We start from the raw sequence: 18,074 nt of genomic DNA on the forward strand, positions 1-18,074 counted from the left end.
GGATTGGCTACATCAGGGGTGTGTGGCCTGATATGCAAAGGAATTCCTGCTACAAAAAAAGCCCTGAAATAAACTATTATTACAATCAGATTATCCCTGATACAATTACTCTGCACTGATCCAGGTTTTTCAGCCCATATGGGTTTGTTGAAATAAGGCTGTTTTTGTGCCTGCAAAAACAACAACAATAAAAATTATCTTTGTCGCCTTCTTTGGGATGGACACCTGAAGACAGATAAAAATGTTTGACTTCTTCTAGTAGCATTGGGCACTTTGAAAACACCATCTGCAGGATGACACATGGAAATCACTGCCACGGGAGGTGGTGGTGGTGGCTACAAGCATAGACAGCTTCAAGAGGAGATTGGATAAATATATGGAGCAGAGGTCCATCAGTGGCTACTAGCCACAAGGTATAGATCAGGGGTGGCCAACAGTAGCTCTCCAGATGTTTTTTATCTACAACTCCCATCAGTCCCAGCCAGCATGGCCAATGGCTAAGTCTGATGGGAGCTGTAGGCAAAAAGCATCTGGAGAGCTACCGTTGGCCACCCCTGGTATAGATGAAACTCTCTGTCTGTGGCAGTGATGCTCTGTATTCTTGGTGCTTGGTGGGGCAGGGGGGCAGCAGTGGGAGGGTTTCTAGCTTCCTGGCCCCACTGGTGAACCTCCTGATGGCACCTGGGTTTTTATGGCTACCGTGTGACAGAGTGTGGGGCTGGATGGGCCATTGGCCTGATCCAACATGGCTTCTCTTATGTTCTTATGACCAGAAGTATCTCTTGGTTAAGCGTTTGATTAAGTGAGTGGGAGGATTACCATTCTGCCCACTTCCTTGGAAGAAAGAATCATAGTCTACTCGAAGTAGGAAATCTTCAGGACGCTGCCCAAGGTGATGCCCATTTCCAAACAAGTCTTTTTCCCCCTCCAAAAAAGAGGCCAGCAAATTTGCCACTTGGAATTCTGGCATGCATAGTGCTGGCAGCGGGAGCCGCCCACTCCTGAATCCCAAGCACCTCGCCACTTTAGTCATGTGGGGTGCCAGCATGACCGCTTGCAAAAACCATTTAAAGGGGAGGTTCCCTTTAAATGGTTCTTGCAAGCTGATGGCGCCTTCCACAGGGCTGCATCCCTAATACGACGATGTCACTTCTGTGCGATGTCATCATGTTGGGGATGTCCCTGCTCCCTCCAGGAACGCCCCTTCCAAGTCCCCCTATGCCTGTACCTGGATAGCCCTGGTTAGCCTGGTCTCATCAGATCACAGAAGCTAAGCAGGCTCAGCCCTTACTACTACTTAGATGGGCACCCATCAAGAAAGTCCCCGGCAGGGGTGGCCAAGCTTGCTTAACAAAAGAGCCACATACAATAAATGTCAGATGCTTGAGAGCTACAAGGAAGGAAGGAAGACGTAGGAGGGAGGGAGAGGTGGAAAGAAAGCAATTTTAAATTTAAATGCATTCTCCAAGCTGCTAGCTGACTCGGCTTGGAGAAGGGATTTGAAGAGAGAAACAGGGTGGTCGGGCTCCAAGAGCCACACAATGTGTGTGAAAGGGCCACATGTGACTCCCAAGCCTCAGTTTGGCCACTAGGGTTGCCAAGTCTAATTCAAGAAATATCTGTGGACTTTGGGGGTGGGGCCAGGAGACATTGGGGCGGAGCCAGGAGCAAGGGTGTGACAAGCAGAATTGAACTCCAAAGGGAGTTCTGGCCATCACATTTAAAGGGACAGCACACCTTTTAAAATGCCTTCCTTCCATAGAAAATAATGAAGGATAGAGTCACCTTCTTTTGGGGCTCGTAGAATTGGACCCCCTGGTCCAATACTTTTGAAACTTGGGGGGTATTTTGGGGAGAGGCACTAGATGCTATACTGAAAATTTGGCACCTCTACGTCATAAAACAGCCCCTCCAGAGCCCCCGATACCCGCAGATCAATTCCCCATCATTCCCTATGGGAATTGTTCATGGAGGTGCATAATAGCTGTGGGGGTGGAGCTTCCCCCGCCGGCCAGTTGGCTGGGGGAGGGGGGAAGGCTGTAAAACCAGAGGATCCCCCGCTGGAACCTGGGGATTGGGAAGCCTATTGGCCACCCCTAGTCCAGGGTCACTACTCTGCAGCAGGCCATGGCAAAATACATCTCTTGCCTGGAAAACCCTATGAGTGGCCACAAGTCTGTTGCAACTTGATGGCAACATTTATATATATATATATATTTCCAAAGACAGTGCTGCTCTTTTCAAGACGACACTGTGTCCTCCCAAAGGATGCGTTTTGTCATGGAAAACAAGCCTCGTGCTAAGTTGGCACAGCCTCACCCACTCAGATGCTGCGCAGCTCTTTTGGCCAACCATCTCTTTTTTGTGCCAGAGGTAATTTTGCCTTGTCGGGCTTCGGGGGGCACAAGGCCTTCTCAATTTCAGCCTCCACTGGACAGTACCAGCAAGGCCTCGTGTTCTGGCGATACCTCTCTCCGCTCCCAAATGCTGGATTCTCTTTTTTAAACACATCCGAGTGACGGGTTGCATAATAACACTCGTCTGCTTTGGCAAGATAGAAACAGGGGCATCTCTTGCCCCTGTTTTGTCAGATTGCTGTTATCGGAGGAGAGCCAGGGCAGAAGCAAACCCAGGGACTTGCAGCAACTGGACGGCCTTTGAATAATCCTGCCTTTCTCACATTTCCATCGCTGCCGTGATCTTCCAACAGCTTCCTCATTAGGAATTCTGCACTAATCTTCCTTGGAGATGCAAAAGTCAAGTCTCCTCAGGTGAATTCCTCTAATCCTTTCTTTCCCCCCATAAAAATTATTAAGCCATGCCTTTCTAGAGATGAAGCCAAGTCACTATAACTTCGGAAGGGGGGGGGAGTAAATATCTAGAGAAACCACTGAAGCAGTTTCATTGTTGCATTTTTATAGGAAGTTGCCTCCAGGGTAATGTTTTGTCATTTCTTTTTTACACTTGACAACTTTTAATGACCGTATGGCTGGGATGGGTGTCAGTACAGTGCCGTAAAATGCCTCTTGCCAGGGGTGGCCTCATTTGAAGGCTGTCTTGTTGCAGGATATGGAATTAATAACAGGGCTTGGCCTGGCTCCTGAATTGGGCCCAAAGGCAACAAGAGAGAGGGTTGCAATGTTCCCTCTAAGCTTCAGAGTCTTGTAAGCAAAAATTCTACTTTGTGAGCTACTGGTATTAAAGTCGTGACCTACTGCCATTAAAGTTGTGAGCTCCTGCATAAATTATTGTGCTCTGGGGTCATCCTTCCTGAGCTAAGACAAAAATGTGTGAGCTGGAGGCTGAAAAACTGTGAGCTAGCTCATGCTGACTCAGCTTAGAGGGAACATTGTTGCCTAGTAGGGCTGCCAAGCCCCCGGTATGGCCAGGGATTCCCCTGCCTGGGAGGTTCCCAACCCACTGGCCTACATTGGGCTGGTGGGGGGGGAATCTCTCCCAATGTCACCAGCATGATGACATCACCCGGAAGTGATGTCATCGTGCCGGCAATGTTGCGTGGTGGCCACTCTAGGCGTTTCCTGGGAAACTCTATGGTTTTCCCGGAAGTGATGTCATAGTGCCGGCAATGTTGCATGGTGGCCGCTCTAGGCGTTTTCAGGAAAACTCTATGGTTTTCCCAGATGCTGTAGCCATTTGGGAGGGAAAGCTCTATTGCCAAGTCCTCCTATTGCCAAGTCCTCCCTGGCTACAAACAGGAAGGAAACAATGTTCCCTCTAAGCTGTGGTGTCTTGTGAGCAAAGATTCTACTTCACAAACTACTGGCATTAAAGTTGTGAGCTATGGCATAAATAAGTTTGCTCTGGGGCCATTTTTCCTGAGCCAAGACAAAAATGTGTGAACTGGAGGCTAAAAAAACTGTGAGCTACCTCACACTAACTCAGCGTAGAGGGAACACTGGTTGGGAAACTCCTGGAGATTTGGAGATGGAGCCTGGGGAGGAACAGGGACCTCAGTGGGGTAAGATGCAATAGAGTCCACCTTCCAAATAGGATTGCCAGGTCTGTGTTGGAAAATACCTGAAGACTTTGGGGTGGACCTGGGAGAGGGTGGGGTTTGGGCAGGGGGTGGACTAGATGACCCTGGAGGGAATCCCTTCCAACTCTGTGATTCTATGGTGCAGTTCCACACACATATAGTGCCCACTAATTTGCTGCTTGCACAAGTGGAAAAATGGGGGTGGAGGTAAAATAAGGCAGGAGAAGAAGATTGTAGATTTATACCTCGCCCTTCTCTTTAAATCAGAGTCTCAGAGTGGCTCACAATCTCCTTTATCTTCCTCCCCCACAAGAAGGAAATGGTTGCCTTAAGAGGCAGGGGAAATGACTACTATTGGGCCAAGACTGGGAAAATCCAAACTGTCCCACACACATGGCAGTGATCCAGGCTTTGCTGTGATCATTTACAAAACTTGGGATACAGGAGACTTGGGGAAGACTGAAGAATAGCTAGAGAGACACCAGGAAGAAGAAGAAGACCACAGATGTACACACCACCCTTCTCTTTGAATCAGAGTCTCAGAGCAACTTACAATCTTCTTTATCTCCTTCCCCCAGAACAGACACAATGTGAGTTGGGTGGGGTTGAGAGAGCTCTACCAGAAGCTGCCCTTTCAAGGCCAACTCCTACAAGAGCAAAGGTCATTCCAGCAGGTGCATGTGAACGAGTGGGGAATCAAACCCAGTTCACCCAGATAAGAGTCCACACACTTAACCACTAAGAACATAAGAGAAGCCATGTTGGATGAAGCCAATGGCCAATCCAGTCCAACACTCTGTGTCACACAGTGGCCAGAATTTATATATACTTCCTTTTATCCGTTCTTCCTTTTATCCGTTCTAACCTGACTGCTCAGCAATTTCCTCGAATGCCCATGAGTTCTTGTATTGTGAAAAAGGGAGAAAAGGACTTCTTTCTCTACTTTCTCCATTCCATGCATAATCTTGTAAACCTCTATCATGTCACCCCGCAGTCAACGTTTCTTCAAGCTAAAGAGCCCCAAGCGTTTTAACCTTTCTTCATAGGGAAAGTGTTCCAAACCTTTAATCATTCTAGTTGCTCTTTTCTGGACTTTTTTCCAATGCTATAATATCCTTTTTGAGGTGCGGTGACCAGAATTGCACACAGTATTCCAAATGAGACTGCACCATAGATTTATACAGGGGCATTATGATACTGGCTGATTTGTTTTCAGTTCCCTTCCTAATAATTCCTAGCATGGAGTTGGCCTTTTTTTGTTGCAATCGCACACTGTCTTGACATTTTCAGTGAGTTATCTACCATGACCCCAAGATCTCTCTCTTGGTCAGTCTCTGCCAGTTCACACCCCATCAACTTGTATTTGTCGCTGGGATTTTTGGCCCCAATGTGCATTACTTTGCACTTGGCCACATTGAAACTCATCTGCCACGTTGACGCCCACTCACCCAGCCTCAACAGATCCCTTTGGAGTTCCTCACAATCCTCACAATTAGTTGACTACACCAAACTGGCTCCCCAAGCAGCTACCACGGTCTTTTTTCCTTGTTTTTCTGCTCATGTGACAGTTCTGGCAGACATAGAAGTTTTGCATTGTGTGAGGAAAAGCCCCCTACTTTTCATACACATGGACATCATGATCACCAGTATGGTTGCCAGGGTGCCTGGAGATTTGACTCTCACACATCTGCTCTAAGAAGTGGACTTTGCTTACAGTTTCTAAGGCTTATGTGGCAGCTTTGCATTCTACATCTCTGAAGGGTGTTAGCCAGAACTACAGACATGCTCCAGCTGCTTGTGTGCCCAGTCTTGGCCACTGCAGTGGAAGAAGCCAGGCCACCATGTTTCCAGCCTGTCTCCATGAATCAAAGGCTTAACACCACCAGAATCCATCTTGATTTCCTGATCCAAGCATACCCTGCCAGGCTGAACTCTGTCCTTCTTAGTGGGAAAGTCACACGTACACACCCTGAGTCATTCCTAGCTTGCAAGCAACCCATCTGCCTCATGAATGGATTAACAGCTGCACTGTTGATCCTAATTGCTCAGCAATGCCAGAACAATAACTCTTGCCCAGCAGAAGATGAGATAAGAGGAAGAACATCTCCTGTCTTCATCAAGTCTTTTTGTCTTACCCGGGTGATACCTAGGCCAGTATTTGACTCCCTATTGTCACCTTCCCAGATAATCCCATTTAAACTTAAGTACCCAGCCATTCCCATTCTCACTCCAGTCTAATACCTTGGAGCCGCCCCAGGCAGCATTGCAGCTTGGAAATTTCCAGGTCCACAGGACTAAGGTGAAGTTCATTGGCCAAAGCAGGCATCCAATTAGGTGTCAGTAAGGAATGTCCAGCCTCCTTGGTCATCGCAGAGCCTCCCATCTCTCCTCCCTTGGACCTCCCAGCCCCTAAGGGTCTCAGAGAGTCTATTTAACCTCTGACCCAACTCCACTCATGTGTGCTTCTATTCAGCAACCACCTTCCGCTGTCTAGATCCATCCCCAATTCTGGCCACAGTTTTGGGTCCATTTCCCCTGTCCTCTCATGTCGCCATTGGAACCTTCCTGGAAGAACTACGATGGTAAATATCGCCCTGTATGTCTACCCTGATATGTGTCCCTATCAATCTATCTATGTTTCCTAGACCTGTATGAATGTGTGAATGTCTTGTATTTTTACCTTGTATGAAAGAACTATTATTCTAAATAAATTACAATTGGTTTTTATTAAACTAGAGTCCTTCTATTGAGCATTGACTCTCTGAATGGTTGAGCCTGGTATACACAGATAATAAAAGATTCCTATTGGGCCAGCTGTCTCTCACTCTAATTCCCCAAATTCATTTTGAGAGCAGTTACCCTAACAATTGGCTCCAACCCCTTCTGCTGTACAGTTAGTTGGTCATAGAATTTAGATCCAGGTCACACATCCACACTAATCAGGCACAACGGAGAAGTTGGGATGCCAGCATATTCCCACAGTTTCTAAACGATGCGATTTTGCTGCAGATGTGGTGGAGATGGGGCGGGGAGGGGCTGCTCTAGGACAGACATTAAAAAATGATTAAAGTCCCTAAGGAAGGTAATGCATGAAATTTGTATTCCGTGGCTGGACCTCTTGCCTTGAACATCATCTTCCTAGCAGGGTTGCTGATTCCGGTCCATCCCAAGGATCCTCATTAATCTTATTTCATCCTCCGTTGATTTTAAAACATATCTTGCATCCCTGCCCACCCCCTCCTGAGTGACGCTAAACCATGTTCAATCTCACTCGCTTAAGATGAATTCATCAGCCTCCTGCGACAAAACGCTGCAATGGGAAATATTTCAATCTTGGGAGATTAGTTGACTCAGATCTTCTCTCTTCTTCAGATGTTGACATTCTGAATAGATGCAGCCAGAGCTTTTTTTGTGTAGCAGGGACTCCTTTGCATATTAGGCCACACCCCCGATGTAGCCAATCCTCCAAGAGCTTCCAGGGCTCTTCACAGAGGGCCTCCTGCAAACTCCAGAAGGATTGACAGTATCAGGAAAGTGTGGCCTAATATGCAAAGGAGTCCCTGCTACAAAAAAAAAGCCCTGGATGGAGCAGACCTATGTGGAGCCAGGACACTGTCTACACATGAAATTTGCTCCTACTAAATAATGACCCTGTGGTTCATTGAGGTCAGTGTGGTCAACTCAGACTGACAGGAGCTCTCCAGGGTCTCAGGAAGAGGTTTTTTACATCAGCTGTTACCCTGGTCCTTTTAAACTGGAGATGCCAGGGATTAAACCTGGTACCTTCTGCAGGCCAAACTGATGCTCTACCACTGAGCCACAGTCTCTCCCCCAACTAGCAAGTACTACCACCATTTTGAATGGCTTTAGCTGTATAAGTAGGGAGATCTTCCCCAGTCCTGTTGCATAGGGTTAGGCACCTGGGGGGGGGGGGGAATGTTATTTTTCAGATTGGGAGAAGGGGTTCTGTAACACTCTTGCAGCATTGCCTACATCCGGGGTGTGTGTGGCGTGGCCTAATATGCAAAGGAATTCCTGCTACAAAAGAAAGCCCTGTTTCAGAATATTCAGGTCCCCCCTACTGTTTCAGAGTTCTGATTCTATTCCTCCCAGCCCCCCGCCACCACAACCCTATATTTTGAATTTTTCAAGTCCATTATTCCCTATGGGTAGCAATTTCGGGGGGGGGGGGGCTGGAATGTCTGTTTGTCAACCGAATGGCACCAAAATTGCTAAGGACCTAGATTTGCCTGGCCACTAAAGGCTATGGGTGTGAGAGCTGGACCATAAGGAAGGCCGAGCACAGAAGAATAGATGCTTTCGAGCTGTGGTGCTGGAGAAGACTCTTGAGAGTCCCTTCAACTGCAAGAAGATCAAATCAGTCAGTCTTAAGGGAAATCAACCCAGATTGTTCCTTGGAAGGTCAGATACTGAAGCTGAAGCTCAAATACTTTGGCCACCAAATGAGAAAGGAGCACTCACTGGAGAAGATCCTGATGCTGGGAAAGACAGAAGGCAAAAGAAGAAGGGGATGGCAAAAGATGAGATGGCTGGACAGCGTTACTGATGTAACAAACACGAATTTGAGCAGACTTCGGAGGATGGTGGAAGACAGGAGGGCCTGGCGTGACTTTGTCCATGGGATTGCAGAGAATCAGACTCGACTGTGAGACTGAACAACAAAATCTGTCTCCACTGTTTCCTCTGTGCAAAATGCCTTTGAATTGCAGCCAGCTTATGGTGACCCCAGCAAGGGGCAAATGAGAAGCAGAGGTGGTTTGCCAATGCTTTCTTCTGGATCATCTCCCTTGGTGGTCCCTCTTCCAAGTATTGACCCTGATGATACTAAAAAAAAAAAAGAGGATGTATTTTGGAGGTGTATATTTGGACTAGAAACAGACATTCCAGCCTCCCCCCCACTCCAGAAAAAAAATTCTATCCATAGGGAAAAATGAACTTGAAAAATCCCCACTCCTCCACTTGCAGCTGCTGGAATGGCCTTGGGTCAGCCATAGCTCTGACAGAGCTGTCCTTGAAAGGACAGCTTCTGTGAGAGCTCTCTCAGTCCCACCCACCTCACAGGGGGTCTGTTGTGGGGGGGGGGGAGAAAGGTAAAGGAGTTTGTGAGCTGCTCTGAGATTCAGAGTGAAGGGTGCCATACAAATCCAATATCTTCTTCTCCTTCTTCTTCTTCCTCTCTAAGCAGAGTCAATACTTGGAAGAGGGACCGCCAAGGAAGATGATCCAGAAGAAAGCATTGGCAAACCACCTCTGCTTCTCACTTGCCCCTTGCTGGGGTCACCATAAGCTGGTAGTAATTCAAAGGCATTTTGCACAGAGGAAACAATGGAGACAGATGGGGGCTTCTTGTTCAGATACCTATAGCCTTTAGTGGCCAGGCAAATCTAGGTTCTTAGCAATTTTGGTGCCATTTGGTTGAAAAACATCATGCTTGCTTCTGAAATTCCCGGGGAACATCTGTCTAACTGCTGTCAAGACCAGAATCCCGACTAAGTCAACCCAGGTCTGGTTCAACACAACGGTTCTTATGTGAACCACACAGCCATGATTACATTCATGCCCGGCGTGGCCACCGCAGCAGCTTCTCTCCTTATCATGCAGACTAAACACAATTGTTTGAGGAAAAGATGATTCCTCTCTGCAGAGGCCGACGCCATCTCCTCATTCATCACCCTCAAGTGATGGCCACCAAATTACTCTCTGCCAGTGCCACTCATTTTTCAGGCCTCTTGCTAATTCTCCCGGGCTCGTTAAAATGCTGTGCACAAAGGTGCCCTTCTGATCTTTCCAAACGTTCTCTAAATGGTTTGAATTTATTCATTGGACTGTTCTCAGCCTGGGTCATCTCTCTCTCTCTCTCTCTCTCTTTCTCTCTCTCTCCCCCCTTTTTGATGTGTGTCTCATTGACTTTTAAATTTTCATTAAAGCCCCAGCACTGCCTTCTGTCTGAAGCCTGCTCCATTGAAGGGGGGGGGGGAGTTGTTGCTTAGAGAAAGGAGGAAATAAGAGGCAAGATGAAATGTTGACTTCTCCAAGTGATGAAAGGCAAAACCAAGTCCTTCCATCCGCAACAATTAGCTTTACATAAGGAAGAGAGAGAACTGTCCTAATCGGCAGGAGCTCCTTTGCATATTAGGCCACACCTCCCTGATGTAGCCAATCCACCAAGAGCTTACAAAAAAAGAGCCTTGTAAGCTCTTGGAGGATTGGCTACATCAGAGGGGTGCGTCCTAATATGCAAAGGTGCTCCTGTTAGAATTCCACCCCTACTGATCAGAAACTTGAATACAGAGTTTGAATGATTTGCGTAATGCTTGTTGATCCACTGGAGTTTTTTTTTTTTAAATAAATTGTAAATGAACTCTTTAAACAATCAAGCCATCTGGCTGATGGATGACGCAGTGAACAAGTTGTGCCATAATAATATGTTAATCATAGTATTACAGATGCACAGTCAAAGCCAAGGACTTCTTTTCATGGCAGCATAGAGATCGGATTCTATCATAGGAAAGTTTCAAGTAGGGGGACATGTTGGTCACCGGGTCCAGATGGCATACATCCGAGAGTTCTGAAAGAACTCAAAGTTGAACTTGTGGATCTTCTGACAAAAATATGTAATCTTTCATTGAAATCTGACTCCGTTCCTGAGGACTGGAAGGTAGCAAATGTCACCCCCATCTTTAAAAAAGGTTCCAGAGGAGATCCGGGTAACTACAGGCCAGTCAGTCTGACTTCAATACCGGGAAAGTTGGTAGAAACCATTATCAAGGACAGAATGAGTAGGCACATTGATGAACACAAGTTATTGAGGAAGATCTTGCCTCACTAACCTGTTACATTTCTTTGAGGGGGTGAACAAACATGCAGACAAAGGAGACCCGATAAATATTGTTTACCTTGACTTCCAGAAAGCTTTTGATAAAGTTCCTCATCAAAGGCTCCTTAGTAAGCTCGAGAGTCATGGAGTAAAAGGACAGGTCCTCTTGTGGATCAAAAACTGGCTAATTAATAGGAAGCAGAGAGTGAGTATAAATGGGCAGTCTTCACAGTGGAGGATGGTAAGCAGTGGAGTGCCGCAGGGCTCAGTACTGGGTCCCATGCTCTTTAACTTGTTCATAAATGATTTGGAGTTGAGAGTAAGCAGTGAAGTGGCCAAGTTTGCAGATGACACTAAATTGTTCAGGGTGGTAAGAACCAGAGAGGATTGTGAGGAACTCCAAAGGGATCTGTTGAGGCTGGGTGAGTGGGTGTCAACGTGGCAGATGAGGTTCAATGTGGCCAAGTGCAAAGTAATGCACATTGGGGCCAAGAATCCCAGCTGCAAATACAAGTTGATGGGGTGTGATTCAGAGAGAAGGGTGGGGTATAAATCTTCAGTCTTCTTCTTCCTTCCTTCCTGCTCTCAGATATCTGATGTATTGCAGCTCTCAAACATCTAACATTTATGTCTTGCAGCTCTCCTATATCTGAAATTTATTCTATGTGGCTCTTGCGTTAAGCAAGTTTGGCCACCTCTGATATAAGCTTTCCAAAATGCCACTCATTTCTGGCATCTGGTTGGTACTATTGTTAATCAATCATTAGCCCCTTAAAGACCAACAATACCCTGGAAACTCAGCTGAAATTTATCATAGGAAAAACCATCAGAGTCTTTGTTTAGCTTATAATAGGAGTAAAATAAATGAGCTAATGATCGACTAATGATAGATTCCAGACATGAATGTCCCAGATTACAGTCTGTGTGTGTGTGTGTGTGTTTTAATGGATGGTGACCTAATGCCAAAAAGGTCTTCAGAAATGTAATGAGATTCCAACACCTCTTTGCAACCTGCAGCTCTCCCCACCAGTGTTCCCCTAAGCTGAGTTAGCATGACCTAGCTCACAATTTTTTTAGCCTCCGGCTCACACATATTTTGTCTTAGCTCAGGAAAAATAGCCCCAGAGCAACCTCATTTATGCAGTAGCCAAATCGCTCACTCAGAACTTTAATGCCAGTAGCTCACAAAGTAGAATGTTTGCTCACAAGGCTCCACAGCTTAGAGAGAGTATCGGACTCCCAACTAGGCCAGGATATGCCCTCCCCATCAGATGTAACGTTATTTCTCAAAGATAAAAAGAGAAGGTGCAGACAGACCTCAGCGGCCCAGGCTAGCCTGGTCCCAATAGATCTCTGAAGCTAGCAGGTTGGCCCCTGGTTAGCACTTGGATGGGAGACCACCAAGAATGTCCAGGGTCACCATGCAGAGGCAGGCAATGGCAAACTGCCTCTGTTCATCTCTTGCTTTGCAAACCCTATGGCAGGGGTGTCAAGCTCCTTTGTTCTGAGGGACGGATCTGACATAACTGAGACCTTGTTGGTCCGGGCCATGCATGTCATAAAACGTAATGCCAGCTAGCGGAGATATAAACTTTATAAAGGACGCAGAAAAACACAATTAAAGATATATTTTTTAAAAAAAAACTTAAAATAAAACATGCTTAAAGTATTAGCATCCTTGCAATATTGTGGTCAGTATCAAAGCCAGCTGCCTTCCCTTCCTTCCCAAGAGAGGAGCCTCAGCTAATGGAGAAAACAGAGGCTCTGCTCTGTAGCTTCTGTGCAATTGAGAAATCCTGGGAAAGCAAGCTGTGATACAGAAGGAAGCCAGAGAGAGAGAAGGAAGTAGGCTTGCTAGTGGCCTCTTAAAGAAGCCCTCTGGGGGCCTAATCCGGCCCACGGGCCACACGTTTGGCACCCCTGCCCTATGGGGTCACCATACGTCAGCTACGACTTGATGGCACTTTCCACACACAAAAGCAGGGGCTGATGGGAGTTGTAGGCAAAAAACATCTGGAGAGCTACCGTTGGCCACCCCTGCTGTAGGTTCATATGCAAGGCCCAGAAATACAGTTGGTATTGACATTATCAAAAAAAGGAGGAAAGGCTTAAGTGCCCATCAACTCAGTGGAGATAATCACAGTTGCCACAGCTGGTCATATTTTGTATTTATTTAGTATTGTTTCTTATTTTATTTCCTTCATTTATATTCTGCCTTTCTCGCTGAGATTAATGATAGATAACAAAATATAGAACTCAATTCAATCCAATGGCACAAGAAATCCAGTAACAATGCAATAGGACTAGGGGTGCAGAAACAAGGAAACAATGCAAAAAAGAAGACACAACGTGCCGTAAACCATGCAGAGAATGGATTACAAATTGTCATTTGCCCTGTCTCTTCTGAGTGTGGCTTCAGGCCAGGTCTTTTGTCCTCGTTTTTGAGCATGAGTCTCCATCTGGCCCCTAGATTCTTTGCCTGATGCCCCCTTGAGTCACATTCCCCTGAATCTCCAGGTATTTCCCAACTCAGAGCTGCAAAACCCAGTTTGGTATAGTGGCTAAGTGCGTGGACTCTTATCTGGGAGAACCAGGTTTGATTCCCTCCTCCTCCACTTGCAGCTTCTGGAATGGCCTTGGATGAGCCATAGCTATCGTAGGCATTGTCCTTGAAAGGGCAGCTGCTGTGAGAGCCCTCTCAGCCCCATCAACCTCATAGGTGTCTGTTGTAGGAGAAGAAGATAAAGGAGATTGTAAGTCGCTCCAAGACACTGATTCAGAGAGAAGGGTGGGGTATAAATCTAGTCGTCGTCGTCGTCTTCTTCTTCTTCTTCTTCTTCTTCTTCTTCTTCTTCTTCTTCTTCTTCTTCTTCTTCTTCTTCTTCTTCTTCTTCTTCTTCTTCTTCTTCTTCTTCTTCTTTTATTAATAAGTCCTGGGAGCAATTTTATTTGCCTTTATGCTTTCTTCAGAATCCCTTATGACATTTTGCCCAAAGAAGAACCAACAGATTCACCTCAGACTTTGCCTTTAAATAAACTGGGAGGCCAAGAGCCATTCTAGTATATTAAAATTCAGCTGATCGTGTTGGATGTCAAACATCCCATCTGAGTACAATATTTGGCAAGGTTCTTTTTATGTCCCTACAGAGAAAGAGGAGAGAGAAGATAAAAAGAGTCTTTGCAAATGTTTTGTACTCCGGTTTTCATTGGAGAGAAGCTGATTCGTTTACGATTCAAAGCCTTCTTACATCTGTGTCTGCCGTATATTGGATTTCCAAGCTGAGGCGAGCTGAAGGGGGAAATGGACGGCTGTTGTAAGTCAATAAAGGTTAGCGCAAATGCCACATTGACAGAAAGGCTGACGCAACGCCAACCACTGTCATTCCGAAGGCATCACTCACTAAACAAACTCTGTTCCAACAAGCCAAAACATTGTAATTGTCCAATAAAGGATACTTGTTTGGGAGAAAGAATGGGCCATCAAGTAGAAACCAACTCATTGTGATCCAAACCATGGGGTGTTAAAGGGAAGAGAAGAACAGAGGTGGTTTGCTATGGCCTTTCTCAGAGGCTGCCGAGAGCCACCATGGCCCCACAGACAAAGATTTCACCCCCAAATGATCCAAAGCAAATATCATAACAAAACAAATCACTTGGCTTGCTATTTCCATGAATCTATAACAGGGGTGGCCAAACTTGCTTAACACAAGAGCCACGTAGAATAAGCAGCAGATGTTTTGAGACCCACGAGACAAGGAAGGAAGGAAGGAAGGAAGGAAGGAAGGAAGGCTGGGAGGGAGGAAGGAAAGCAGGCTGGGAGGGAGGGAGAATGGGGTGAGGGAGGGAGAGAGGTAGAAAGAAAGCAACTTTAAATTTAAATGCATTCTCCAAGCTGCTGGCTGATTTGGCTTGGAGGTATGATTTAAAGACAGAAATGCCTTCTTCTCCAAGCTGGCTGACGGGGCAGTGGGGCTTCAAGAGCCACACAATATGTGTGAAAGAGCCACATGTGCCTCCTGAGCCGCAGTTTGGCCCCCCCCCCTGATTTATAGTAATAAAAGAATCAGCCTGTCTGCCCATCAGTTATTTATTTATATCTCATCTTCCCCCTCCCCCAGTGGAGACAGGGCTACCAGCTCTAATTTGGGAAATACCTGTCGATTTCGGGAGGGTGGAGCTTGGGAAGGACAGGGTTTGGGGAGGGGAGGAACCTCAGCAGCGTTTAATGCCATAGAGTCCACCCTCCAAAGCAGCCATTTTCTCCAGGGGAAATGATTTTGGTCATCTGGAAATCAACTGTAATAGCAGGAGATCACCAGTGGGTGGGGCCGCTCAACCAATGGGGGATTGGAGGACTGAGCTGGAGCATGATCTACTAGGAAAGTCTGCTTCAGTCTTGGAGAAAGGCAAGTCTATCCACTATCCGGAAGTGAGCCAGCCAGAAAAGGAGTGCCTGGGAATGCCCCAGGAGCCTGCAGTAGAGGGATGGGCTGCAGGCACCCCAGGAAGGAAGAAATGTTTAAAGGGTTGGAACACTTTCCCTATGAAGAAAGGTTAAAGCACTTGGGGCTCTTTAGCTTGGAGAAACGTTGACTGTGGGGTGCCATGATAGAGGTTTACAAGATTATGCATGGGATAGAGACGGTAGAGAAAGAAGTACTTTTCTCCTTTTCTCACAATACGAGAACTCGTGGGTGTTCAATGAAATTGCTGAGCAGTTGGGTTAGAACGGATAAAAGGAAGTACTTCTTCACCCAAAGGGTGTTTAACACAAGGAATTCACTGCCACAGGAAGTGGTGGCAGCTACAAGCATTGCCAGCTTCAAGAGGGGAATGGATAAGCATATGGAGCAGAGGTCCATCAGTGGCTATTAGCCACAGCGTATTGTTGGAACTCTGTCTGGGGCAGTATGCTCTGTATTCTTGTGCTTGGGTGGGGCACAGTGGAAGGGCTTCTAGCCTTATTGGTGGACCTCTTGATGGCACTTGGCCACTGTGTGACACAGAGTGTTGGACTGGATGGGCCATTGGCCTGATCCAACATGGCTTCTCTTATGTTCTTATGGAGTGCTCATGCACCCCGTCCTCAGCTCCCTGGACACTCTCTAGATGCTTCCCGGCTGTCCAAACGGCTCCCGGTAAGTTGGTGATAGCTCAGGGGCAGGATTGGGATAGCAGGCAGATGCACATGTGTGGATATACTTTTTAGATCCATCTGCCTACCACCCCTGCAGCAACTGCCAGTCTGTAAGCAGCTGTGGAGTGCCTTTTGCAATGCTCAGACTCCCCTGCGCCCCTAGTGGCTACAGCCAAAACTGCATTAAAATAAACGGAAAGACCTTTGGCTGGATGCAGCCCGGGTTCAAGAGCCCTCCCCCCTAGTTCCCTTCCATCAGCGGCCCTGCCTTCCTTTGCATAGCTCCCTTAGCCTTCTTTGGTAGCCTCCCACCCAAGTACTGGCCATGGCTAGCCCCACTTAGCACCCAAGCTCCGGCTAACCTGAGCTAAGATATTATACATGGATTCAATACTCTCTAAGCTGTGGAACCTTGTGAGCAAAAATTCTGCTTTGTGAGCGACTGGCATTAGAGTTGGATTGTATAATGGGCATAACTGTGAGTATAATGGCAGCAGTTCCCAGTTAGATGTTAGCAGAAATCTGAAGGCATATAGGGGCACAGACACATTATGGTAACCATTAGGAGGTGAGAGGGGAGTTTCTTAGCACTGCTGTGCAGCGGTCATTTTGTAGAAAAATAGGTGGTGGAGCTCATTAGCAGAGCTCATTAGAATAACTCATTAGCATACACTGCCTGCCCCCCCCCACCAGCCAAAAGCAACCTGATGCAAAAGCAACCTGATGCCACCAGTTTGGTGTTGTGTGCAGACTCTTATCTGGGAGAACCGGGTTTGATTCCCCACTCCTCCACTTGCACCTGCTGGAATGGCCTCGGGTCAGCCATAGCTCTGGCAGAGGTTGTCCTTGAAAGGGCAGCTGCTGTGAGAGCCCTCTCAGCCCCACCCACCTCACAGGGTATCTGTTATGGGGGGAGAAGTTATAGGAGATTGTAAGCCGCTCTGAGACTCTGATTCAGAGAGAAGGGCGGGGTATAAATCTGCAGTCTTTTTCTTCTTGAAAAAAAAGGAGAGCCCCGGGCAAGCAAGGTCTGGATCTAGGATCCAAATTCCAGCTGTCCTGCTCCAATCACAGAACCCCTGCTGGTTTGAATGGTCCAATAGCATGCTAGTGCGGGAGCCTTGTGTGTATATAGAGTTGGCCCTTTGGCCCAGTCTTCAGTCTTTTGAGTGCAGCCCTATACCATGTTGTACCTAATGAAGAGCCGATGATCACAACCACCTCATCTCTTCATTGCATGGAACCCACTATATTGTAGTGACCAAATGTACAATAGTCTCAGTTCAGTCATTTTAGCTTCTAAGGAGAGTTCAGGCTGGATTCAATCTAAAGCTTTAGATTTATCCTCTACAAATCTGTCTGACTCCCTTTTAAATCCACCCAAGATGAGAATATTGGAAGCCTTCTCTGCTGAATGGTACCTTCTTTATTATGAAGCCAGTCCAGCAATTGCTGTGACAGAGACGAGATATTATTAGGCAAAAATCGCTGTGTGTTTGTGTATGTGTTTGTGAATGACGGGTTTAAAAATTCAGCATTGGGCAAACCTGTTTTCTAGGCTTAAAATGCTGTTAACCCTAGAAAGGGAAAGGTAGGGGAGCTTTTTTTGGCTACTGAGTCTAATACCTGTTTTGAGGGGGGAATCATCTAGGGAAAGGATTAACAGGGCTTTTTTTAGTAGAAAAAAGCCCAGCAGGAACTCATTTGCATATTAGGACACACACCCTGATGTCACCCTTGTTCTGCACAGGGCTTTTTGCAGAAAAAGTCCACCAGGGACTCATTTGCATATTACCCCCTGACACCAAGCCAACTGGCACTGTGTTCCTGCTCAAAAAAGCCCTGAGGATTAAACTTCTCACCACCATCTGATGCTATGGCCACACGGATCCCTCATCCGCCAGCTTTCTGACTGGCCTGCACTCCCCTAGAGCCGGTGTGATGTAGTGGTTAAGAGTGGTGGACTCTAATCTGGAGAACTGGGATTGATTCCCCACTTTTCCTCCCCATGAAGCCTGCTGGGTGACCTTGGGTGAGTCACATGTTCTCTCAGAACTCTCTCAGCCCCACCTGCTGCACCTTAATTTATTGTAGTTTTAACT

Source organism: Heteronotia binoei, chromosome 21, assembly GCF_032191835.1.
Source record: "Heteronotia binoei isolate CCM8104 ecotype False Entrance Well chromosome 21, APGP_CSIRO_Hbin_v1, whole genome shotgun sequence".
Taxonomy (NCBI): domain Eukaryota; kingdom Metazoa; phylum Chordata; class Lepidosauria; order Squamata; family Gekkonidae; genus Heteronotia; species Heteronotia binoei.